This window comes from Apium graveolens, chromosome 1 (genome assembly GCF_009905375.1).
Source record: "Apium graveolens cultivar Ventura chromosome 1, ASM990537v1, whole genome shotgun sequence".
In the NCBI taxonomy this organism is placed as follows: domain Eukaryota; kingdom Viridiplantae; phylum Streptophyta; class Magnoliopsida; order Apiales; family Apiaceae; genus Apium; species Apium graveolens.
This window is the reverse complement of record NC_133647.1, coordinates 163127320-163153618: the sequence shown is the minus strand read 5'-3', so window position 1 is coordinate 163153618 and position 26299 is coordinate 163127320. Positions and strand designations below refer to the sequence as shown.

Sequence of the window (26299 nt, the reverse complement as noted above, 5' to 3'; positions counted from 1 at the left end):
TCCATAAATGAATACGTCAAAAAAAATAAGATGACCAACATGATCAAGTTCGTAGATCCCACCACAATTGGTGCCATTGGCTGTGGTAATGCAGGGCAGAGGTCGCGTGCACTCGCTGCACGATTTAAGAATGCTAAGAAAGGGCAATACTTTCTTATGCCTTACAATGACGTGTAAGTTTTAATCCAAGAGCTAGCTAGTTAGACATTCTCATATAATGTTTTAGCTAAACAGGATCACATGCCTTTTTAAATTGATTTTTTTTGGAGCTTCTAAGTTTCAATTTTTATGACAAGGCTTCAATTCATTCATGTTTGTGTAGGAACCATTGGAATTTAACTGTTGCAAATCCTGAGGCAGAGGTTGTCTACCACATGGACCCTCTAAAACGTCGAATCGCTAATGTGGAATGGCTGGATGTTGTCGACAAGTAAGATTCAGCTTCTAAAATATCTGTATGGAGTCTTAAACTTTGATAGACCACGCATTTTTCAGTTGCTTAATGGTTTTGCTGGTATTATTTTGGTTGTAGTGCCATTAAAATTTACAAAGAGGATCTCAACAAGGTTGTCAAGAAGAAAATTTTGTGGGAGAACATGGCGGTAATAATCAATTCTCATCATATTTTTTCTATGCTATTAAGGATATTGTAATTAAATAATTATTTCTTACATCTCAGTTAGTTGATATTGTAATTAAATAATTATTTGTTACATCTCAGTTAGTTGTTAAGGATAGAAGTTAGTTAGATTAATGCTTGTATATAAACACTACTGCACTCATAGTTTAGAGACTTATTTTTTACATTCACCAAATCTGTTTTGTATAGTTATCTCTCTGCAATATACATACAAGAGCTTCTTTCTCTCCAATTCACAGCTTTTGTAATGCATTTTTAATTAATCCAGGGAGTTCCAGTGCAGTCAGGAACCAAGGATTGTGGCCTGTTTGTGATGCGCTATATGAAGGAGATTGTTCAGGACAAAGAACTTGAGTTTGCTGCTAAGGTGAGATTTTCACTTTGGGTTTTCCCATTGACTTATACTCTTACTCGTACAGTACTTAATTGTATGACTTATGTAAAATTTTGGGTTATTTTTCAGTGGATGCGCAGATCAAACTTGGTTTACACTGATGATGACATTAACGAGATCCGCTGTGATTTTGCAAAATATTTCATGAAACGCCATGCAATCTAGGTTCCAAATTTGTGGTCTTTTGTTTGAACTAGTAGTCGGATTTGAACTTTAAATTATGCAGTTGGTCATGGTGATGCACTTTTTGGTCCAATCCAAACAGAATTGTCGGTAGATTGATAGATTTGTCTCAATCTATTAGTAGATTGCATGGTCAATCTATATATATTGTGCTCAATCTATATATATTGCCCGGTTCTTGTTCTAGTGTTGTAGGATTGTTGGATTGGTTGTGTTTGGTGGATTTATATTAGATGTTTGGTGGATATATATATATATATTGGCTTGTTCTAGGATTGTTGGATTGATATGTGTTTGGTGGATTTATATATATTGGCTTGTTCTTGTTCTAGCTAGTTCTAAGTTTGTTGGTTTGGTGAATTTATATATATTGGCTTGTTCTTGTTCTAGCTAGTTCTAGGTTTGTTGGTTTGGTGGATTTTGATTTTTTTGTGATTGGTAGTTAGTTCTCGGTTTGTTCGTTTGGTGGATTCATTTTTGGTGGATTCATTTTTGGGATTTAGTTTTTAGAAAACAGGTGGTTTGGATGAAATCAGGATTTTATATGCAAAATTTTATATACAACAGATGATTGTGTTCTCAATCAAAAACAGCCATTGTACCAAACTAATTGGAACAACACTGTAACATTGTTTTAACAGTTGACTAAAGCTCTATTCACAACACTTTAAAACATGGTAATATTGTGTCTATCATGTTCACATAACGACAAAATATACGATGGTGTTATCTCAAGGATAACACTACAATATGCTTTAAACAAAAAATGTGGTCTAAAGAGCATTAAGATGGCAGTTAACATAACTTAGTATTAAAATACTATCACAAACCATTGTTTGAAATAGCTCCTTACAATATTTACCTAAAACTGTTGTATAAGACAGCATAAAATAACAGTATTGACCTAAAACTGTTGTGGTTAGCCTTTGAAACAACATTATATACGACGCTGTTGTCTCAAGGGGTGCACTACAATAGGAGTTAAACAAAAAATGTGGTCTAAAGAGCTTTAAAATGGCCGTTAACCACAACTCATTATTGGAAATACATTTCACAAACCGATGTTTGAAAGACTTCCTTACAATACTCTGGCTCAAGGTGTTGTCTAAGACATCATAACATAACTGTATTGTCCTAAACCTATTGTGGTTAGCCTTTCAAACAACAATCAACAAACTACCCGTTGTTTGACAAATAATATATAGAAATTTTGCACTCTTAGTTGACAGTAATACACCGTTGTCTTCTTGAGGAAAACCGTTGCAGGTAAACTGTTCCAACAATACAGTCTTTTATACAACCTGTTGTTGAATGACAGTTTCGGTAACAGTTATGAACCTGTTGTGTCTGTAGCTTCTAGTAATGGTTCGATGCACTGTTGTCTGATCGAAATCACACGGCTCCTCAATAGACGACCAAAAATTTTGACATCAAACAACGGTGAAAAACGGTTGTAGGATCATGTTTTTCTTGTAGTGGAAAGCAACTACTAAGCTATAAACCAGGGAATAACAAATCCTAGTTCATCTCCAATCTAATTTCCTAAACTCACGCAGCTGACAGAAAATAAGTCTAAGCTGTTAACGTAATACATGGATAGCTAGTTATTCAGAAAATAAAATAAACAAATAACTAAGATATGTTTAGATTAAAATTAATCCCAACAGAAACACTCTATGACATTGGGTGGTTATTGAGATCTGAGTTCTCTAAGTTAGTGTATCTGCAAAATTCTCAAGGAGGTTTTCTGCTATCCAAGTTTCAGTTTTCTTCTCTCTTTATAGTTCAATTTGCTGGGTTATTTTACTCCAATTTTGCTGAAATTCTGTCAGCTTTGATGGACGCTTAATGACCTTTGGTATCTGGAGAATTTGGTTGAATTAGAAGGTCGCCTGGTTTAGTTTTCTACTACTGAGAAAAGGTTATATTTGTCATATCGTGTATTGAAGTTTGTTCTCAGCTTTTACTTGTTTGGATACCTTGTTCGATCTGTTTAGTACTTTGCAGAACTAATACTGTAACTCTTTTCTTATAGTGAAAATTTTCTGGACCATAAGCCTAGTTTGATTGCATGTAGCCCAGCTGAGTAACTCTAAGTTCCTGGGAATTTAGGTAAATTACAGATATAAACGAGGGAACCCACACTTCCAAGGTATAATGAGTTACAGAAAAATGAGGGAACTTAGTTATTCCAAGGTATAATGAGTAACAGAAAAACGAGGGAACTTAGTTAACCGTGATTTTTTGAAGTTAAGTATTGATTCAATTTGTATGTTTAATTATTATCTCTCTTTAAATTCTATTTCTAAAATATGGTATATATTTACTAGATAAAAAATTTGATACTTTTTATTGATATTCAAAATAATTTGTAGTTATTTTTTTATCCTTAAAAGTTTATATACCTTTTTTATCTTTAATTTATTTTTTATCAATGTGATTTTTTGGCTCTAATATATGTAATTAAATGTTTAGTTATACCTATTATAGTTTATAATAATTTTATAATTATCATTATAATAGTTAATAATGGATTAAATTTTTAAATAATAATTTTATATACTTTTATTTTAGTTTTTTATTTAATACTCTATAATAATTTTCAAATAATATTTATATATGTAAAGAAAATACTAATATTATTAAAATTTCATAGTTTTAAAAAATTAACTACCAATTACATAGTAATAAACCAAACACATGCGTTTATGACCCTAGGATTTTAAAAATTTTAGTAACCTAATTCCATGGATTTTTAAGTTCATGTGTAAGTTCTATCCAGAGAAAAAAAGAATATTGAGCTCTGAGTTCTCTAAGTCAGTGTATCAGCAAGATTCTCAAGATGGTTTTCTGCTATCCAAGTTTCAGTTTTGTTCTCTCTTTATAGTTTAATTTGCTGGGTTATTTTACTTCAATTTTGCTGAAACTCTGTCAGCTTTGTTGGAGGCTTAATGACCTTTGGTATCTGGAGAATTTGGTTGAATTAGAAGGTCGCCTGGTTTAGTTTTGTGCTACTGAGAGAAGGTTGTATTTGTCATATTTTGTATTGGTGTTTGTTCTTAGTTTGTACTTATTTGGATACCATGTTCGATCCGTTTAGTACCTTGTAGAACTAATATTGTAACTCTTTTCTTTTCGTGAAAATTTTGTGGACCATAGGCCTAGTTTGTGGACAACAGTTAATAATGGATTAAAATTTTAAAAAATAATTTTATATACTTTTATTTTAATTTTCTGTTTTATACCCTATAATAATTTTCAAATAATATTTATATATGTAAAGAAAATACTAATATTATTAAAATTTGATAGTTTTAAAAAATTAACTACCAATTACATAGTTATAAACCAAATACATGTTTTTAGGAAACCTACGATTTTAAAAAAAATTTAGTAAACTAATTCCTGGGATTTTTAAGTTCCTGTGTAACTTAACTTAAAACCAGTAAAACAAACAAGACCATAAAATCAGTAAAACAAACAAGACCATACTGTCCCCTTCACATCACAGAGTTTTACCAAGTAAATTTCTGGTGTGATTCTTTGAGTATTTTATATAGTTTATTTGTTGTTTTGTGTCTGTCATTAGTTGTGTTTGTTGTTGTGTGTCTGCATTTTTTTTTATCAATTTGTATGTTTGATTGTGCTTCTTGTTGATTCAATTCTGAAAATGCTTCAACTCTATTTGAGAGAGCTCCGGGTGAGATAGGGACCTTTATGGCTCATGTGATTGTGCTTGAAATAAAAAGAAAAACTTACAACTACTACGCCAAATGTGAAGATTACTTGGCTTAATGGTTGTACGTTTTTATATTTTATTTCACGCACAATTCATATGAGCCAAGATGCTCCATCTCAAACACACCAAGGATACTCACTCAAATTGATTGCAAGCATCTCCTACATCATTGAGAGCCGAACTAACAAGAGCCCGTCAAATGAAGATATATATGAATAAAGAAATAATAATGACACCAAAATATAACAATAATATAACTTAACGAACATTGAACTTACCAACACAATCCATAGATGGCCATCAAAGCACTTTCACTTTCCCTTCTCGGGTTCTCGTACATCTACATGCCAACAAGGCAACTCCCCTCTGTATAAATCAACTTCGTCCAGATTCTCCGCGAACCTGATATAAGTTGATGAAATCTCCTGCTTATCATTATTTGGGGCAATGAAAGCATGACACTGGATGAGAAAAACCGCTATCCTTTTACGGTTAAACTATTTATTATCATTAAAAGCATCGCCAATGGAGTGCCAAAAAGAGTGCCAAAATGTCACATGACATGTGCTAAAATGGAAAAAATAAAAATATCTCCACCAGACATATAACTTCCTATCAAGTTTAAAAAACATAATGTATGAAAATTGTGGCAACTTGTGTTGCAAACCATTGGAGTAAATACTAATAAGAAATGTGTCAAAATTACAATAGAAGAAAGAGAAAATATAATATTAGTAGTTTTAATGATTTGACTATTTTGGTTGGCATCCACGTTGGAGATGATCTAACACCGCTGGCCAAAACTCCGTAATTGCCAACTGTGTCTTCTCCCGAATATGCTCCAAAGAACCTCGTGACAGCCTCCATATCAATCAATTTAGAAAATATTACAGGTTAGCTTGAATTCCCTATTTTTCGAATCATATCAGTATTGGTTATCCAATCATATAAAAAACTTATAGTCGTTCAAATTAAACAGTATCCACTATGCAGCACCATTAACCAAAGCAACATCATGCCCATCAATGCCATCAAGAGAAACATTATTCTGCCTTATTTTTTTAGGTGTAGTTGGTATTTGAACTGTAAACACCAATTATAATGGAGTCTTAGTGAGGGTCAGGTTCAGAGCTCGATCAAGATTGACAAAATGTACAACCAATTAATCGCTGAAATTCAGTACAAACCCGAAAGCTAAAGTCTGCCAGTCTCCTACCGGTCTCTGACCACTTTAAAAGGGAAATCAAGGAAGAGGTGAATCGGGAAGAGTTTTATATTTTTGAACAAGCGGATTCCACAAATATATGTTTGGATTGTAAAGATTTTCCAAAAAATGGAAACAAACAGTAAACCATACGATGATGCGGACCATTAGGAACAGTCTGGAAATAGTAAAAAAGTAATATAAATTATGGGGTATTCTTAGCCTTGTATGTCACTGAAACGTACACTTAGTATATATATCAATAATAACTTTAGGAAAAGAGATATTCCGGATAATTATCGAGGAAATTTCTGATAATTTAAGTGGAGGGCGATAAACAGTGAGGTTTTATGAGAATATACATATATTTTTTAAGCAAACATGCAATGGAAGATAGATTTTACCTGTAGAATTTTGAGAATTTCTGCTAAGAGATCTTCGGGTAAGTCAAATTCTACATGTACTGATTGTTGTGAGCGTCGTCATCTTCCTGTGCTTTTGGAATTTGGGATCACAACCGATATAAGGATTTATCAGTATATCAAGGGGTTCTGTGAGTTAGCCTTGTTGCAATATAAACAATTTTATGAATGAAAACTAAGAGAAATAGAGATATGCTGGAACTCACTATTTTATTTCAAAGAGAACATAACATGTAAATAGAAAGAGCGTACAAAAGATAAGCTGGAAAATAGGAACTAATGCAACAGCTTTCCTAATAACAATATGCCACTACGGATTATTCCACTACTTCTCCTACAAACATGCTAATGCTGAATGACCAAGTCCCATGTATCAAACAGTGCTGCAAATTAGCAACACCAGCAACAAAATAAAACACCTTGACAAATATAGTTTAGATTAATAATGCCAACAAACTCCCCCTTAATCTAAACTTGCACAGACAGATCCTTCAAGCCAAGTAAGTCTAAACTTGCACAGACAGATCCTTCAAGCCAAGTAAGTCTCGCATTTTCTCGAACTTGAATGCTGCAAGAGATTTCGTCAACACGTCTGCTCTTTGCTTCTCTGAGCTAATATGCTTCACCAGAATATCACCCTTCTCGACATATTCTCGAACGAAATGATAGCGTATATCTATATGCTTGCTCCTTCCGTGAAATACCGGATTCTTAGCTAGATCAATAGCCGACTTATTGTCTATATACAACACCACAGGGCCAAGACTCTCACCTGTGATTTTGGACAGCAAATTCTTCAACCATATTGCCTGGCATGCTGCAGCTGTAGCAGCCATAAATTCAGCTTCACACGAACTAAGAGCAACACATTTCTGTTTTTGTGAAACCCAAGTTATCAGACTCTCATTCAGGTAAAACACCATGCCTCCAGTGCTCTTACGATCTACCAAGTTCCCAGCCAAATCACTGTCTGTATATCCTGTCAGAATGTTGTTACCACTGTTCTTTGTATATACAAGCCCGTAGTTCAAAGTTCCTCGCACATATCGAAGCACACGCTTTGCAATATTTAGATGCATTGTAGTAGGCTTCTCCATGAACCTACTAATTATTCCAACGGAATAAGCAATGTCTGGCCTGGTGTGAACCAGGTAACGCAGACCACCAATCAAGCTTTTATAAAAAGTCGCATCTACCTCCTTTCCCCCTTCATCCTTAGTGATAACTTCTTTGGGATCCATGGGGTACCTTGTTGGGTTACACTCTGCTAATCCCGCCTTCTCCAGAATTCTCTTGGCATATGCCGTCTGTCTTAACTCTATATGTCCCATGCTTTGCTTTACCTCAATACCTAAATAGTGAGACAATAAACCCAGGTTGCTCATGTCGAATTTTTGATTCATCTGCATTTTAAAATCTTCAATGACTGACTTGCTGGTTCCGGTTATCAAGAGATCGTCGACATACACAGCTACTATCAACGTCTCCTTCTCAATTCTTTTGGTATAAACGGCGTGCTCGTGTGGACATTTAGTGAAACCAACCTCCTCTAGGCATTTATTTAATTTCGAGTACCAGGCCCTGGGCGCCTGTCGAAGCCCGTACAGAGCCTTATGAAGCTTATACACCAAATGTTCTTCCCCCTTCTTAACGAACCCTTCTGGTTGAGACACGTACACCTCCTCTTCAATCTCACCATTTAAAAATGTCGTTTTTACGTCGAGGTGATGAACTTCCCAACTATGTTTAGCAGCAAGAGCGAGTAGTAGTCGCACTGTTTCCAATCGAGTCACTGGAGCAAAAATCTCTTCGAAATCAATTCCTTTCCTCTGTACATAACCTTTTGCAACAATTCGTGCCTTGTGTTTTACTATATTACCAGCTGTATCTTTCTTTAACTTGAACACCCACTTCAAATTTATTGCCTTTTGTCCAGGTGGCAACGTTGTCAAGCTCCAGGTTTTATTATGTTCGACTGACTCCAGTTCATTCTTCATAGCTTGTTTCCACAGTCTATCCTTGGATGCCTGTGCATAATTTATTGGCTCATCTGCTGCTACGAAAAATAACTCATCATCATCCAATTCTACGTGTTCAGCATCAGAATATATATCTGAGAGAGACCTGTATTTATGGGGTGCACTACTCGAGTCCGTTTCTGTATTTGACACTTGAGAATTTGTTGAAGATAAGGATTCTACTGATGCATCAGAACTCGAATCATACTCTGACTCTCTTGAGTTACCCACTTCATCACTCAACGTGTTGTCTTCACCTCCTGTTTCATTATCTCGAGATTCACCAGACCCCAGCCCAAACACTACGAAATTTCCTTCATCAGATTTTTCACTCTCAGAATCACATGCCCAAGCCCACGACCTTGTTTCCTCAAAAATCAAGTCCCTGCTTACGTGCACCCTTTTGTTAACTGGATCATAAACTCTATACGCCTTGGTTCCGGGTTCTTTCCCTAAGTGTACTACCACCTTGCTTCTGTCATCCAACTTCTGCAAATTAACATTAGGAATACGCATATGAGCTATACATCCAAACACACGTACATGTCCTATATACAGTTTTTTCACCAGACCACGCCTCAAATGGAGTAATTCCTGACACTGCTCTAGTAGGCAAACGATTTAACAAATAAATGGCATGTCGGATAGCCTCACCCCAAAAATAACTTGGCATCTTCATTCCCTTAAGCAAGCTTTTTGCCATCTCGATCAGAGTTCTGTTACGTCGCTCAACCACTCCATTTTGTTGGGGTGAATATGGTACCGTGAAGTGCCTGTTTATTCCATTATCTTCACAATAATTCAAGAATTCCTTGGAGCAAAATTCACCTCCTCGGTCCGTTCTAAAAGTCTTGATTTTTCTCTCCTTACCATCTTCAACTAAGGCCTTAAAGCGTTTGAATGCTTCAAATGCCTCATTCTTTGCCTTTAACAAATAAGCCCACATCACACGACTATAATCATCAACCAATAAAAATACGTACCTATTTCCAGCTGTTGTTGAAGGCGTGATTGGCCCACACAAGTCACCATGCACCAATTCTAACTCCTTGCTTGCACTGTAATTGCTTTGTTGAGGAAATGATTTTCTGATTTGTTTCGACATTAAACACCCAGTACATACCCCCTTCAAATGTTGTAACTTTGGAAGCCCGTGCACCATCTGTCTCTTTCCCATCTCTTACATTGCATTAGCATTTACATGACCGAGTCTTGAGTGCCATAGCCATTCTTGGCCTTGAATTCCTTCCGAGAGTAAACAACCTGCATCTCCAGTATTAATTATAATCTTATATAATCGATTCAAGGACCTTTTTACCTTCATGAACAGAATGTCTTGCGTGTCTCTAACCCACAGAAAATCTCCATTCATTGATATCTTATATCCTTCCTCAGCCATTTGTCCTAAGCTGATGATGTTACTACAAAGTGTCGGTATGTAGTATACATCGTGAAGAATCCTCTCGTCCCCAGTCTTGCACTGTATTGCTATCGATCCCTTTCCTTTTATCTGAACCAACGAGCCATCACCAAATTTCACCTGCCCTTTTATCTCTTCATTCAATTCCTTAAATTTTGATTTTTGTCCGGTCATGTGATTGCTAGCTCCGTTATCTAAATACCAAAGGTTTGACACTACCTCACCAGCTCCTTTGTTAATTTTCGGACTCACCTTCTCCTCATTTATCACCATCACATTCTTTTCTCCTTCGTCACATTCTGTCAGAAGAAGGGTTGGTTCATCGTCTGGCACTTGCACCATGTTAGCTTCTTCTCTTTGCTCCTTGTCGCGTTTTGGCTTTTTACAATCTGCAGCAAAATGGCCATACCCAAGGCAATTCCAACATCTAACCTTACTTTTATCACGATTTCCTCAGAATGTCTCCTTTCCCCTGAATCTCTGTGAGCTACCTTCACCTCTATTGGACCGTTTAAACCATTCCTCCCTTGTAAGCAGCAATTTACTCTCCTCCTTGTCCTTCTTCCTCCATTCTTCCTCCGTGAGTAGCAACTGATTAGTGCCCCCACTCGCATCAGGTTGTCCACGGAGCCTTTCCTCATGCGCCTTCAACGAACCTATTACTTCCACAATGCTCATCTTCTCCAGATCGCCAAATTGCCCGATGGCGGAAGTAATTTGGAGTAATTTATGTGGCATTGCTCTCAATACCTTTTTAACAACATACGCCTCAGCCATTTCATCACCCAGGGTTCATATGTTTGTTACTAGTCCAATTAATTTTAGGCAAAAATCGTCGAGAGATTCACCTTCCTTCATAATCATTGCTTCAAACTCTGATCTTAGAGTTTGAATTCTAGCCGTTTTCACCCGTTCTGCTCCCTGACAAAGCACCTTCACTGCTTCCCAGGCCTCCTTCGCGGTTTCTTTCTCCGCTATCGACAAAAGAATATCCTCAGGGATTCCCTGATAGATAACAGCCAACGCCATCTTGTCTTTCTTTTCTTCAACAACAGCTTTCGGGTCCTTTGGTGACACTGCCACCCATATTCCATGTGCATCCATACACGCCTTCATCTTCAAGGCCCACACCGTGTAGTTCCCCCTTGTCAACATGGGATAATTTAATCCCACCGTGCTCTCCTTATTTTTCTCGGTCTCCATTGTTCTTTGTCTGGGCATACACTTGGGCATCCACCAGATGTGTGTAGCTCTGATACCAAGATGTTGCAATATAAACAATTTTATGAATGAAAACTAAGAGAAACAGAGATGCTGGAACTCACTATTTTATTTCAAAGAGAACATAACATGTAAATAGAAAGAGCGTACAAAAGATAAGCTGGAAAATAGGAACTAATGTAACAGCTTTCCTAATAACAATATGCCACTACGGATTATTCCACTACTTCTCCTACAAACATGCTAATGCTGAATGACCAAGTCCCATGTATCAAACAGTGCTGCAAACCAGCAACACCAGCAACAAAATAAAACACCTTGGGAAATATAGTTTAGATTAATAATGCCAACAAGCCTTTACTACTTTTAGTTAATTTAAAATTCAGGTACCGGAGGGACGTCTAGTTTAGGTCTTGGCCTAGCTCTTTTTTTGCTCTTCTGGTCGAAGAGAGACGTGCTAAACATGTAAATTTCACAACCAACCGTACGGATGTTAATATCGACTTAGTGTAGTCATGTACAGATTTTATCGGAAAATAATCAACTCTTCTTGTTCGTCTTTTTAACAGAAATCCGGTAAAAGCTGTAGTCCCTGACACGGGTACTACTACCCAGTTGACTTAATTAATTTATAAAATGGATTTGTCAACGATCCAACCGTACGGATGTTAATATCGACTTAGTGTAGTCATGTACAGATTTTATCGGAAAATAATCAACTCTTCTTGTTCGTCTTTTTAACAGAAATCCGGTAAAAGCTGTAGTCCCTGACACGGGTACTACTACCCAGTTGACTTAATTAATTTATAAAATGGATTTGTCAACGATCCAACCGTACGGATGTTAATATCGACTTAGTGTAGTCATGTACAGATTTTATCGGAAAATAATCAACTCTTCTTGTTCGTCTTTTTAACAGAAATCCGGTAAAAGCTGTAGTCCCTGACACGGGTACTACTACCCAGTTGACTTAATTAATTTATAAAATGGATTTGTCAACGATCCAACCATACGGATGTTAATATCGACTTAGTGTAGTCATGTACATATTTTATCGGAAAATAATCAACTCTTCTTGTTCGTCTTTTTAACAGAAATCCGGTAAAAGCTGTAGTCCCTGACACGGGTACTACTACCCAGTTGACTTAATTAATTTCTGAAATGGATTTGTCAACGATCCAACCGTACGGATGTTAATATCGACTTATTGTAGTCATGTACAAATTTTATCGGAAAATAATCAACTCTTCTTGTTCGTCTTTTTAATAGAAATCCGGTAAAAGCTGTAGTCCCTGACACGGGTACTACTACCCAGTTGACTTAATTAATTTATAATATGGATTTGTCAACGATCCAACCGTACGGATGTTAATATCGACTTAGTGTAGTCATGTACAGATTTTATCGGAAAATATAAGATGTTTAAAATAAAGTCATCTTTTTAACGAAACACTGAACCGAATAAAAATCTTCTAATCGAAATTATTAACTAAACAATTGTAACAAAGTATGTCTAACAACAGTTTTTCAGACAAGATAATTTAATTTTTAAAAATTAAAATATATTAAAAGACATTACATACCGTTAGATTGAGGTACTATCTCAAATCAGCACCGTTCATTTGATTTTTCATTTCCCCCCAATCAAAAATTGTCTCCCACCTTGGTTTCGCGGTGTTTACTTTACCAGTTTACATTCACAATTTCATTTTTCATTTTCATTTTATCACACGCGACAACGGCGATCACAGGCGACAACGGCGATCACAGGCGACAACGGCGATTACTCAACCTAGCATCACACGCGACAAGGGCGATTACTCAACCGTTTAATCACTGGTATGGGCTTAAACCCTAGAACCCTAGCGTCCCTGATTTTATCTTTTGTATTTGGGGTTTTTTCATCTTATGTATTTAGGGGTTGTAGAGTATATGATATTTTGGGTATCTTCATTCCGATTATATGCGTCCTTTGCATGCATTTTGTCACTCACTCTTGATTTTGAGTCCCTGATTTTATGTATTTAGGGGTTTTGGGTTTCTATTTTGAATATATGATGGTTGTGGGTTTCGATTTTGAGTCCCCGATTTCATGTATTTAGGGGTTGTGGGTTTCGATTTTGAGAAATGCATTTTGTGGATTTTGAATATATGATGCTGCTTGTGGGTGTTGATTTTGTGGGTTTTCACTATGCTTGTGGGGTTTTGAATATATGATGCTGCTTGTGGGTGTTGATTTTGTTGATTTTTTGGGTTTTCACTATGCTTGTGGGGTGTTCTATGCTTGTGGGGTGTTCTATTTTGTTGATTTTGTGGTTTTCACTATGCTTGTGGGTGTTGATTTTGTATTTTCACTATGCTTGTGAGTCCCTGATTTCATGTGTTCGGTGTGCTCTGGAGGTGAAATGTCGGGGTCTGTGATCGTCCTTTTTATTCAGTAAGTTTCTCCACAATTTTTTTTTTAATATCTCATAGTTAGTCTGTGGCTCCAGAAACGATTTTTTTTTAATCTCTCATATTTTTATATGTAGCTCCATAAATGAATACGTCAAAAAAAATAAGATGACCAACATGATCAAGTTCGTAGATCCCACCACAATTGGTGCCATTGGCTGTGGTAATGCAGGGCAGAGGTCGCGTGCACTCGCTGCACGATTTAAGAATGCTAAGAAAGGGCAATACTTTCTTATGCCTTACAATGACGTGTAAGTTTTAATCCAAGAGCTAGCTAGTTAGACATTCTCATATAATGTTTTAGCTAAACAGGATCACATGCCTTTTTAAATTGATTTTTTTTGGAGCTTCTAAGTTTCAATTTTTATGACAAGGCTTCAATTCATTCATGTTTGTGTAGGAACCATTGGAATTTAACTGTTGCAAATCCTGAGGCAGAGGTTGTCTACCACATGGACCCTCTAAAACGTCGAATCGCTAATGTGGAATGGCTGGATGTTGTCGACAAGTAAGATTCAGCTTCTAAAATATCTGTATGGAGTCTTAAACTTTGATAGACCACGCATTTTTCAGTTGCTTAATGGTTTTGCTGGTATTATTTTGGTTGTAGTGCCATTAAAATTTACAAAGAGGATCTCAACAAGGTTGTCAAGAAGAAAATTTTGTGGGAGAACATGGCGGTAATAATCAATTCTCATCATATTTTTTCTATGCTATTAAGGATATTGTAATTAAATAATTATTTCTTACATCTCAGTTAGTTGATATTGTAATTAAATAATTATTTGTTACATCTCAGTTAGTTGTTAAGGATAGAAGTTAGTTAGATTAATGCTTGTATATAAACACTACTGCACTCATAGTTTAGAGACTTATTTTTTACATTCACCAAATCTGTTTTGTATAGTTATCTCTCTGCAATATACATACAAGAGCTTCTTTCTCTCCAATTCACAGCTTTTGTAATGCATTTTTAATTAATCCAGGGAGTTCCAGTGCAGTCAGGAACCAAGGATTGTGGCCTGTTTGTGATGCGCTATATGAAGGAGATTGTTCAGGACAAAGAACTTGAGTTTGCTGCTAAGGTGAGATTTTCACTTTGGGTTTTCCCATTGACTTATACTCTTACTCGTACAGTACTTAATTGTATGACTTATGTAAAATTTTGGGTTATTTTTCAGTGGATGCGCAGATCAAACTTGGTTTACACTGATGATGACATTAACGAGATCCGCTGTGATTTTGCAAAATATTTCATGAAACGCCATGCAATCTAGGTTCCAAATTTGTGGTCTTTTGTTTGAACTAGTAGTCGGATTTGAACTTTAAATTATGCAGTTGGTCATGGTGATGCACTTTTTGGTCCAATCCAAACAGAATTGTCGGTAGATTGATAGATTTGTCTCAATCTATTAGTAGATTGCATGGTCAATCTATATATATTGTGCTCAATCTATATATATTGCCCGGTTCTTGTTCTAGTGTTGTAGGATTGTTGGATTGGTTGTGTTTGGTGGATTTATATTAGATGTTTGGTGGATATATATATATAGGCTTGTTCTAGGATTGTTGGATTGATATGTGTTTGGTGGATTTATATATATCGGCTTGTTCTTGTTCTAGCTAGTTCTAAGTTTGTTGGTTTGGTGAATTTATATATATTGGCTTGTTCTTGTTCTAGCTAGTTCTAGGTTTGTTGGTTTGGTGGATTTTGATTTTTTTGTGATTGGTAGTTAGTTCTCGGTTTGTTCGTTTGGTGGATTCATTTTTGGTGGATTCATTTTTGGGATTTAGTTTTTAGAAAACAGGTGGTTTGGATGAAATCAGGATTTTATATGCAAAATTTTATATACAACAGATGATTGTGTTCTCAATCAAAAACAGCCATTGTACCAAACTAATTGGAACAACACTGTAACATTGTTTTAACAGTTGACTAAAGCTCTATTCACAACACTTTAAAACATGGTAATATTGTGTCTATCATGTTCACATAACGACAAAATATACGATGGTGTTATCTCAAGGATAACACTACAATATGCTTTAAACAAAAAATGTGGTCTAAAGAGCATTAAGATGGCAGTTAACATAACTTAGTATTAAAATACTATCACAAACCATTGTTTGAAATAGCTCCTTACAATATTTACCTAAAACTGTTGTATAAGACAGCATAAAATAACAGTATTGACCTAAAACTGTTGTGGTTAGCCTTTGAAACAACATTATATACGACGCTGTTGTCTCAAGGGGTGCACTACAATAGGAGTTAAACAAAAAATGTGGTCTAAAGAGCTTTAAAATGGCCGTTAACCACAACTCATTATTGGAAATACATTTCACAAACCGATGTTTGAAAGACTTCCTTACAATACTCTGGCTCAAGGTGTTGTCTAAGACATCATAACATAACTGTATTGTCCTAAACCTATTGTGGTTAGCCTTTCAAACAACAATCAACAAACTACCCGTTGTTTGACAAATAATATATAGAAATTTTGCACTCTTAGTTGACAGTAATACACCGTTGTCTTCTTGAGGAAAACCGTTGCAGGTAAACTGTTCCAACAATACAGTCTTTTATACAACCTGTTGTTGAATGACAGTTTCGGTAACAGTTATGAACCTGTTGTGTCTGTAGCTTCTAGTAATGGTTCGATGCACTGTTGTCTGATCGAAATCACACGGCTCCTCAATAGACGACCAAAAATTTTGACATCAAACAACGGTGAAAAACGGTTGTAGGATCATGTTTTTCTTGTAGTGGAAAGCAACTACTAAGCTATAAACCAGGGAATAACAAATCCTAGTTCATCTCCAATCTAATTTCCTAAACTCACGCAGCTGACAGAAAATAAGTCTAAGCTGTTAACGTAATACATGGATAGCTAGTTATTCAGAAAATAAAATAAACAAATAACTAAGATATGTTTAGATTAAAATTAATCCCAACAGAAACACTCTATGACATTGGGTGGTTATTGAGATCTGAGTTCTCTAAGTTAGTGTATCTGCAAAATTCTCAAGGAGGTTTTCTGCTATCCAAGTTTCAGTTTTCTTCTCTCTTTATAGTTCAATTTGCTGGGTTATTTTACTCCAATTTTGCTGAAATTCTGTCAGCTTTGATGGACGCTTAATGACCTTTGGTATCTGGAGAATTTGGTTGAATTAGAAGGTCGCCTGGTTTAGTTTTCTACTACTGAGAAAAGGTTATATTTGTCATATCGTGTATTGAAGTTTGTTCTCAGCTTTTACTTGTTTGGATACCTTGTTCGATCTGTTTAGTACTTTGCAGAACTAATACTGTAACTCTTTTCTTATAGTGAAAATTTTCTGGACCATAAGCCTAGTTTGATTGCATGTAGCCCAGCTGAGTAACTCTAAGTTCCTGGGAATTTAGGTAAATTACAGATATAAACGAGGGAACCCACACTTCCAAGGTATAATGAGTTACAGAAAAATGAGGGAACTTAGTTATTCCAAGGTATAATGAGTAACAGAAAAACGAGGGAACTTAGTTAACCGTGATTTTTTGAAGTTAAGTATTGATTCAATTTGTATGTTTAATTATTATCTCTCTTTAAATTCTATTTCTAAAATATGGTATATATTTACTAGATAAAAAATTTGATACTTTTTATTGATATTCAAAATAATTTGTAGTTATTTTTTTATCCTTAAAAGTTTATATACCTTTTTTATCTTTAATTTATTTTTTATCAATGTGATTTTTTGGCTCTAATATATGTAATTAAATGTTTAGTTATACCTATTATAGTTTATAATAATTTTATAATTATCATTATAATAGTTAATAATGGATTAAATTTTTAAATAATAATTTTATATACTTTTATTTTAGTTTTTTATTTAATACTCTATAATAATTTTCAAATAATATTTATATATGTAAAGAAAATACTAATATTATTAAAATTTCATAGTTTTAAAAAATTAACTACCAATTACATAGTAATAAACCAAACACATGCGTTTATGACCCTAGGATTTTAAAAATTTTAGTAACCTAATTCCATGGATTTTTAAGTTCATGTGTAAGTTCTATCCAGAGAAAAAAAGAATATTGAGCTCTGAGTTCTCTAAGTCAGTGTATCAGCAAGATTCTCAAGATGGTTTTCTGCTATCCAAGTTTCAGTTTTGTTCTCTCTTTATAGTTTAATTTGCTGGGTTATTTTACTTCAATTTTGCTGAAACTCTGTCAGCTTTGTTGGAGGCTTAATGACCTTTGGTATCTGGAGAATTTGGTTGAATTAGAAGGTCGCCTGGTTTAGTTTTGTGCTACTGAGAGAAGGTTGTATTTGTCATATTTTGTATTGGTGTTTGTTCTTAGTTTGTACTTATTTGGATACCATGTTCGATCCGTTTAGTACCTTGTAGAACTAATATTGTAACTCTTTTCTTTTCGTGAAAATTTTGTGGACCATAGGCCTAGTTTGTGGACAACAGTTAATAATGGATTAAAATTTTAAAAAATAATTTTATATACTTTTATTTTAATTTTCTGTTTTATACCCTATAATAATTTTCAAATAATATTTATATATGTAAAGAAAATACTAATATTATTAAAATTTGATAGTTTTAAAAAATTAACTACCAATTACATAGTTATAAACCAAATACATGTTTTTAGGAAACCTACGATTTTAAAAAAAATTTAGTAAACTAATTCCTGGGATTTTTAAGTTCCTGTGTAACTTAACTTAAAACCAGTAAAACAAACAAGACCATAAAATCAGTAAAACAAACAAGACCATACTGTCCCCTTCACATCACAGAGTTTTACCAAGTAAATTTCTGGTGTGATTCTTTGAGTATTTTATATAGTTTATTTGTTGTTTTGTGTCTGTCATTAGTTGTGTTTGTTGTTGTGTGTCTGCATTTTTTTTTATCAATTTGTATGTTTGATTGTGCTTCTTGTTGATTCAATTCTGAAAATGCTTCAACTCTATTTGAGAGAGCTCCGGGTGAGATAGGGACCTTTATGGCTCATGTGATTGTGCTTGAAATAAAAAGAAAAACTTACAACTACTACGCCAAATGTGAAGATTACTTGGCTTAATGGTTGTACGTTTTTATATTTTATTTCACGCACAATTCATATGAGCCAAGATGCTCCATCTCAAACACACCAAGGATACTCACTCAAATTGATTGCAAGCATCTCCTACATCATTGAGAGCCGAACTAACAAGAGCCCGTCAAATGAAGATATATATGAATAAAGAAATAATAATGACACCAAAATATAACAATAATATAACTTAACGAACATTGAACTTACCAACACAATCCATAGATGGCCATCAAAGCACTTTCACTTTCCCTTCTCGGGTTCTCGTACATCTACATGCCAACAAGGCAACTCCCCTCTGTATAAATCAACTTCGTCCAGATTCTCCGCGAACCTGATATAAGTTGATGAAATCTCCTGCTTATCATTATTTGGGGCAATGAAAGCATGACACTGGATGAGAAAAACCGCTATCCTTTTACGGTTAAACTATTTATTATCATTAAAAGCATCGCCAATGGAGTGCCAAAAAGAGTGCCAAAATGTCACATGACATGTGCTAAAATGGAAAAAATAAAAATATCTCCACCAGACATATAACTTCCTATCAAGTTTAAAAAACATAATGTATGAAAATTGTGGCAACTTGTGTTGCAAACCATTGGAGTAAATACTAATAAGAAATGTGTCAAAATTACAATAGAAGAAAGAGAAAATATAATATTAGTAGTTTTAATGATTTGACTATTTTGGTTGGCATCCACGTTGGAGATGATCTAACACCGCTGGCCAAAACTCCGTAATTGCCAACTGTGTCTTCTCCCGAATATGCTCCAAAGAACCTCGTGACAGCCTCCATATCAATCAATTTAGAAAATATTACAGGTTAGCTTGAATTCCCTATTTTTCGAATCATATCAGTATTGGTTATCCAATCATATAAAAAACTTATAGTCGTTCAAATTAAACAGTATCCACTATGCAGCACCATTAACCAAAGCAACATCATGCCCATCAATGCCATCAAGAGAAACATTATTCTGCCTTATTTTTTTAGGTGTAGTTGGTATTTGAACTGTAAACACCAATTATAATGGAGTCTTAGTGAGGGTCAGGTTCAGAGCTCGATCAAGATTGACAAAATGTACAACCAATTAATCGCTGAAATTCAGTACAAACCCGAAAGCTAAAGTCTGCCAGTCTCCTACCGGTCTCTGACCACTTTAAAAGGGAAATCAAGGAAGAGGTGAATCGGGAAGAGTTTTATATTTTTGAACAAGCGGATTCCACAAATATATGTTTGGATTGTAAAGATTTTCCAAAAAATGGAAACAAACAGTAAACCATACGATGATGCGGACCATTAGGAACAGTCTGGAAATAGTAAAAAAGTAATATAAATTATGGGGTATTCTTAGCCTTGTATGTCACTGAAACGTACACTTAGTATATATATCAATAATAACTTTAGGAAAAGAGATATTCCGGATAATTATCGAGGAAATTTCTGATAATTTAAGTGGAGGGCGATAAACAGTGAGGTTTTATGAGAATATACATATATTTTTTAAGCAAACATGCAATGGAAGATAGATTTTACCTGTAGAATTTTGAGAATTTCTGCTAAGAGATCTTCGGGTAAGTCAAATTCTACATGTACTGATTGTTGTGAGCGTCGTCATCTTCCTGTGCTTTTGGAATTTGGGATCACAACCGATATAAGGATTTATCAGTATATCAAGGGGTTCTGTGAGTTAGCCTTGTTGCAATATAAACAATTTTATGAATGAAAACTAAGAGAAATAGAGATATGCTGGAACTCACTATTTTATTTCAAAGAGAACATAACATGTAAATAGAAAGAGCGTACAAAAGATAAGCTGGAAAATAGGAACTAATGCAACAGCTTTCCTAATAACAATATGCCACTACGGATTATTCCACTACTTCTCCTACAAACATGCTAATGCTGAATGACCAAGTCCCATGTATCAAACAGTGCTGCAAATTAGCAACACCAGCAACAAAATAAAACACCTTGACAAATATAGTTTAGATTAATAATGCCAACAAACTCCCCCTTAATCTAAACTTGCACAGACAGATCCTTCAAGCCAAGTAAGTCTAAACTTGCACAGACAGATCCTTCAAGCCAAGTAAGTCTCGCATTTTCTCGAACTTGAATGCTGCAAGAGATTTTGTCAACACGTCTGCTCTTTGCTTCTCTGAGCTAATATGCTTCACCAGAATATCACCCTTCTCGACATATTCTCGAACGAAATGATAGCGTATATCTATATGCTTGCTCCTTCCGTGAAATACCGGATTCTTAGCTAGATCAATAGCCGACTTATTGTCTATATACAACACCACAGGGCCAAGACTCTCACCTGTGATTTTGGACAGCAAATTCTTCAACCATATTGCCTGGCATGCTGCAGCTGTAGCAGCCATAAATTCAGCTTCACACGAACTAAGAGCAACACATTTCTGTTTTTGTGAAACCCAAGTTATCAGACTCTCATTCAGGTAAAACACCATGCCTCCAGTGCTCTTACGATCTACCAAGTTCCCAGCCAAATCACTGTCTGTATATCCTGTCAGAATGTTGTTACCACTGTTCTTTGTATATACAAGCCCGTAGTTCAAAGTTCCTCGCACATATCGAAGCACACGCTTTGCAATATTTAGATGCATTGTAGTAGGCTTCTCCATGAACCTACTAATTATTCCAACGGAATAAGCAATGTCTGGCCTGGTGTGAACCAGGTAACGCAGACCACCAATCAAGCTTTTATAAAAAGTCGCATCTACCTCCTTTCCCCCTTCATCCTTAGTGATAACTTCTTTGGGATCCATGGGGTACCTTGTTGGGTTACACTCTGCTAATCCCGCCTTCTCCAGAATTCTCTTGGCATATGCCGTCTGTCTTAACTCTATATGTCCCATGCTTTGCTTTACCTCAATACCTAAATAGTGAGACAATAAACCCAGGTTGCTCATGTCGAATTTTTGATTCATCTGCATTTTAAAATCTTCAATGACTGACTTGCTGGTTCCGGTTATCAAGAGATCGTCGACATACACAGCTACTATCAACGTCTCCTTCTCAATTCTTTTGGTATAAACGGCGTGCTCGTGTGGACATTTAGTGAAACCAAGCTCCTCTAGGCATTTATTTAATTTCGAGTACCAGGCCCTGGGCGCCTGTCGAAGCCCGTACAGAGCCTTATGAAGCTTATACACCAAATGTTCTTCCCCCTTCTTAACGAACCCTTCTGGTTGAGACACGTACACCTCCTCTTCAATCTCACCATTTAAAAATGTCGTTTTTACGTCGAGGTGATGAACTTCCCAACTATGTTTAGCAGCAAGAGCGAGTAGTAGTCGCACTGTTTCCAATCGAGTCACTGGAGCAAAAATCTCTTCGAAATCAATTCCTTTCCTCTGTACATAACCTTTTGCAACAATTCGTGCCTTGTGTTTTACTATATTACCAGCTGTATCTTTCTTTAACTTGAACACCCACTTCAAATTTATTGCCTTTTGTCCAGGTGGCAACGTTGTCAAGCTCCAGGTTTTATTCTGTTCGACTAACTCCAGTTCATTCTTCATAGCTTGTTTCCACAGTCTATCCTTGGATGCCTGTGCATAATTTATTGGCTCATCTGCTGCTACGAAAAATAACTCATCATCATCCAATTCTACGTGTTCAGCATCAGCATATATATCTGAGAGAGACCTGTATTTATGGGGTGCACTACTCGAGTCCGTTTCTGTATTTGACACTTGAGAATTTGTTGAAGATAAGGATTCTACTGATGCATCAGAACTCGAATCATACTCTGACTCTCTTGAGTTACCCACTTCATCACTCAACGTGTTGTCTTCACCTCCTGTTTCATTATCTCGAGATTCACCAGACCCCAGCCCAAACACTACGAAATTTCCTTCATCAGATTTTTCACTCTCAGAATCACATGCCCAAGCCCACGACCTTGTTTCCTCAAAAATCAAGTCCCTGCTTACGTGCACCCTTTTGTTAACTGGATCATAAACTCTATACGCCTTGGTTCCGGGTTCTTTCCCTAAGTGTACTACCACCTTGCTTCTGTCATCCAACTTCTGCAAATTAACATTAGGAATACGCATATGAGCTATACATCCAAACACACGTACATGTCCTATATACAGTTTTTTCACCAGACCACGCCTCAAATGGAGTAATTCCTGACACTGCTCTAGTAGGCAAACGATTTAACAAATAAATGGCATGTCGGATAGCCTCACCCCAAAAATAACTTGGCATCTTCATTCCCTTAAGCAAGCTTTTTGCCATCTCGATCAGAGTTCTGTTACGTCGCTCAACCACTCCATTTTGTTGGGGTGAATATGGTACCGTGAAGTGCCTGTTTATTCCATTATCTTCACAATAATTCAAGAATTCCTTGGAGCAAAATTCACCTCCTCGGTCCGTTCTAAAAGTCTTGATTTTTCTCTCCTTACCATCTTCAACTAAGGCCTTAAAGCGTTTGAATGCTTCAAATGCCTCATTCTTTGCCTTTAACAAATAAGCCCACATCACACGACTATAATCATCAACCAATAAAAATACGTACCTATTTCCAGCTGTTGTTGAAGGCGTGATTGGCCCACACAAGTCACCATGCACCAATTCTAACTCCTTGCTTGCACTGTAATTGCTTTGTTGAGGAAATGATTTTCTGATTTGTTTCGACATTAAACACCCAGTACATACCCCCTTCAAATGTTGTAACTTTGGAAGCCCGTGCACCATCTGTCTCTTTCCCATCTCTTACATTGCATTAGCATTTACATGACCGAGTCTTGAGTGCCATAGCCATTCTTGGCCTTGAATTCCTTCCGAGAGTAAACAACCTGCATCTCCAGTATTAATTATAATCTTATATAATCGATTCAAGGACCTTTTTACCTTCATGAACAGAATGTCTTGCGTGTCTCTAACCCACAGAAAATCTCCATTCATTGATATCTTATATCCTTCCTCAGCCATTTGTCCTAAGCTGATGATGTTACTACAAAGTGTCGGTATGTAGTATACATCGTGAAGAATCCTCTCGTCCCCAGTCTTGCACTGTATTGCTATCGATCCCTTTCCTTTTATCTGAACCAACGAGCCATCACCAAATTTCACCTGCCCTTTTATCTCTTCATTCAATTCCTTAAATTTTGATTTTTGTCCGGTCATGTGATTGCTAGCTCCGTTATCTAAATACCAAAGGTTTGACACTACCTCACCAGCTCCTTTGTTAATTTTCGGACTCACCTTCTCCTCATTTATCACCATCACATTCTTTTCTCCTTCGTCACATTCTGTCAGAAGAAGGGTTGGTTCATCGTCTGGCACTTGCACCATGTTAGCTTCTTCTCTTTGCTCCTTGTCGCGTTTTGGCTTTTTACAATCTGCAGCAAAATGGCCATACCCAAGGCAATTCCAACATCTAACCTTACTTTTATCACGATTTCCTCAGAATGTCTCCTTTCCCCTGAATCTCTGTGAGCTACCTTCACCTCTATTGGACCGTTTAATCCATTCCTCCCTTGTAAGCAGCAATTTACTCTCCTCCTTGTCCTTCTTCCTCCATTCTTCCTCCGTGAGTAGCAACTGATTAGTGCCCCCACTCGCATCAGGTTGTCCACGGAGCCTTTCCTCATGCGTCTTCAACGAACCTATTACTTCCACAATGCTCATCTTCTCCAGATCGCCAAATTGCCCGATGGCGGAAGTAATTTGGAGTAATTTATGTGGCATTGCTCTCAATACCTTTTTAACAACATACGCCTCAGCCATTTCATCACCCAGGGTTCATATGTTTGTTACTAGTCCAATTAATTTTAGGCAAAAATCGTCGAGAGATTCACCTTCCTTCATAATCATTGCTTCAAACTCTGATCTTAGAGTTTGAATTCTAGCCGTTTTCACCCGTTCTGCTCCCTGACAAAGCACCTTCACTGCTTCCCAGGCCTCCTTCGCGGTTTCTTTCTCCGCTATCGACAAAAGAATATCCTCAGGGATTCCCTGATAGATAACAGCCAACGCCATCTTGTCTTTCTTTTCTTCAACAACAGCTTTCGGGTCCTTTGGTGACACTGCCACCCATATTCCATGTGCATCCATACACGCCTTCATCTTCAAGGCCCACACCGTGTAGTTCCCCCTTGTCAACATGGGATAATTTAATCCCACCGTGCTCTCCTTATTTTTCTCGGTCTCCATTGTTCTTTGTCTGGGCATACACTTGGGCATCCACCAGATGTGTGTAGCTCTGATACCAAGATGTTGCAATATAAACAATTTTATGAATGAAAACTAAGAGAAACAGAGATGCTGGAACTCACTATTTTATTTCAAAGAGAACATAACATGTAAATAGAAAGAGCGTACAAAAGATAAGCTGGAAAATAGGAACTAATGTAACAGCTTTCCTAATAACAATATGCCACTACGGATTATTCCACTACTTCTCCTACAAACATGCTAATGCTGAATGACCAAGTCCCATGTATCAAACAGTGCTGCAAACCAGCAACACCAGCAACAAAATAAAACACCTTGGGAAATATAGTTTAGATTAATAATGCCAACAAGCCTTTACTACTTTTAGTTAATTTAAAATTCAGGTACCGGAGGGACGTCTAGTTTAGGTCTTGGCCTAGCTCTTTTTTTGCTCTTCTGGTCGAAGAGAGACGTGCTAAACATGTAAATTTCACAATTTTAAGATGCTATTTAATTCAAATATAAAAATAACAAATTTAATTTATAGGTATAAAGTAAAGTTAAATAAATATACTCATGTTGGCAATACTTTAAATGATTTCTAATAAAATCATTCCGATGAGTGGTTAAATAATAATGGTGTATAATGAAAACCCTATTTTTGCCAAGATATAATGAAGTTGTTGTACAAAATGAATATGCAAAGTCAATAAAATTCAATTGTCATACATTAATTCTTCATGTACAAAAGATAATTAAAAATTAGTTATGTACTATTCAATTTTATACACTTCAATGAATATTGTAAGTTGTTTAGTTAAATATTTTAGCACTCTTTAAACTTTTTCTTTGAGTATGCGTTTTTTTGCTCTAATTCTATAGGAATAACCCGTGAATACTTTAATTAATAAAAATAGAAATTAGTATTGGTTGAAAATATAAATGGTTTAGTTATAAATCATTATTATAATATAAATAAGGGTAATTACGTTAAAATAATTTAAGAAGACTATTAATAAATAATACCGGAAAAACATATACAAGCGAGTACTCATATTATAATTTAGTAAGAGTAACATGAACCATCATATATGATGGATTCTTTTGTTTTACAAAAGCACCGAAGTTGTAAATTAAAGAGGTTTTTTTTAAATGAAGCATTTTTTAAAAAAAAATCAAAAAAATTATCATTTTTAAACTTATTTTTTAAAAATACAATTTTTTGAATTTTATTTTTAAAAATACGATTTGTAACTTCTGCAACCTGTTATACAACTTTTATTTTATTTTTTAAAAGTTGATTTTAA

At 35.7% G+C, this 26299-nt stretch overlaps 2 long non-coding RNA genes across 2 annotated transcripts; both read left to right on the top strand.

Annotated features, from left to right (window-relative positions):
• Window positions 1-302: 302 nt before the first annotated feature.
• LOC141659126 (uncharacterized) lies at window positions 303-972 on the top strand. The gene is made up of 3 exons (XR_012549625.1): window positions 303-430; window positions 533-602; window positions 909-972. It is a non-coding gene; the product is annotated as an uncharacterized LOC141659126 (long non-coding RNA).
• A 13103-nt stretch (window positions 973-14075) lies between these two features.
• On the top strand, window positions 14076-14745 carry LOC141659133 (uncharacterized). The gene is made up of 3 exons (XR_012549630.1): window positions 14076-14203; window positions 14306-14375; window positions 14682-14745. It is a non-coding gene; the product is annotated as an uncharacterized LOC141659133 (long non-coding RNA).
• Window positions 14746-26299: the final 11554 nt, after the last annotated feature.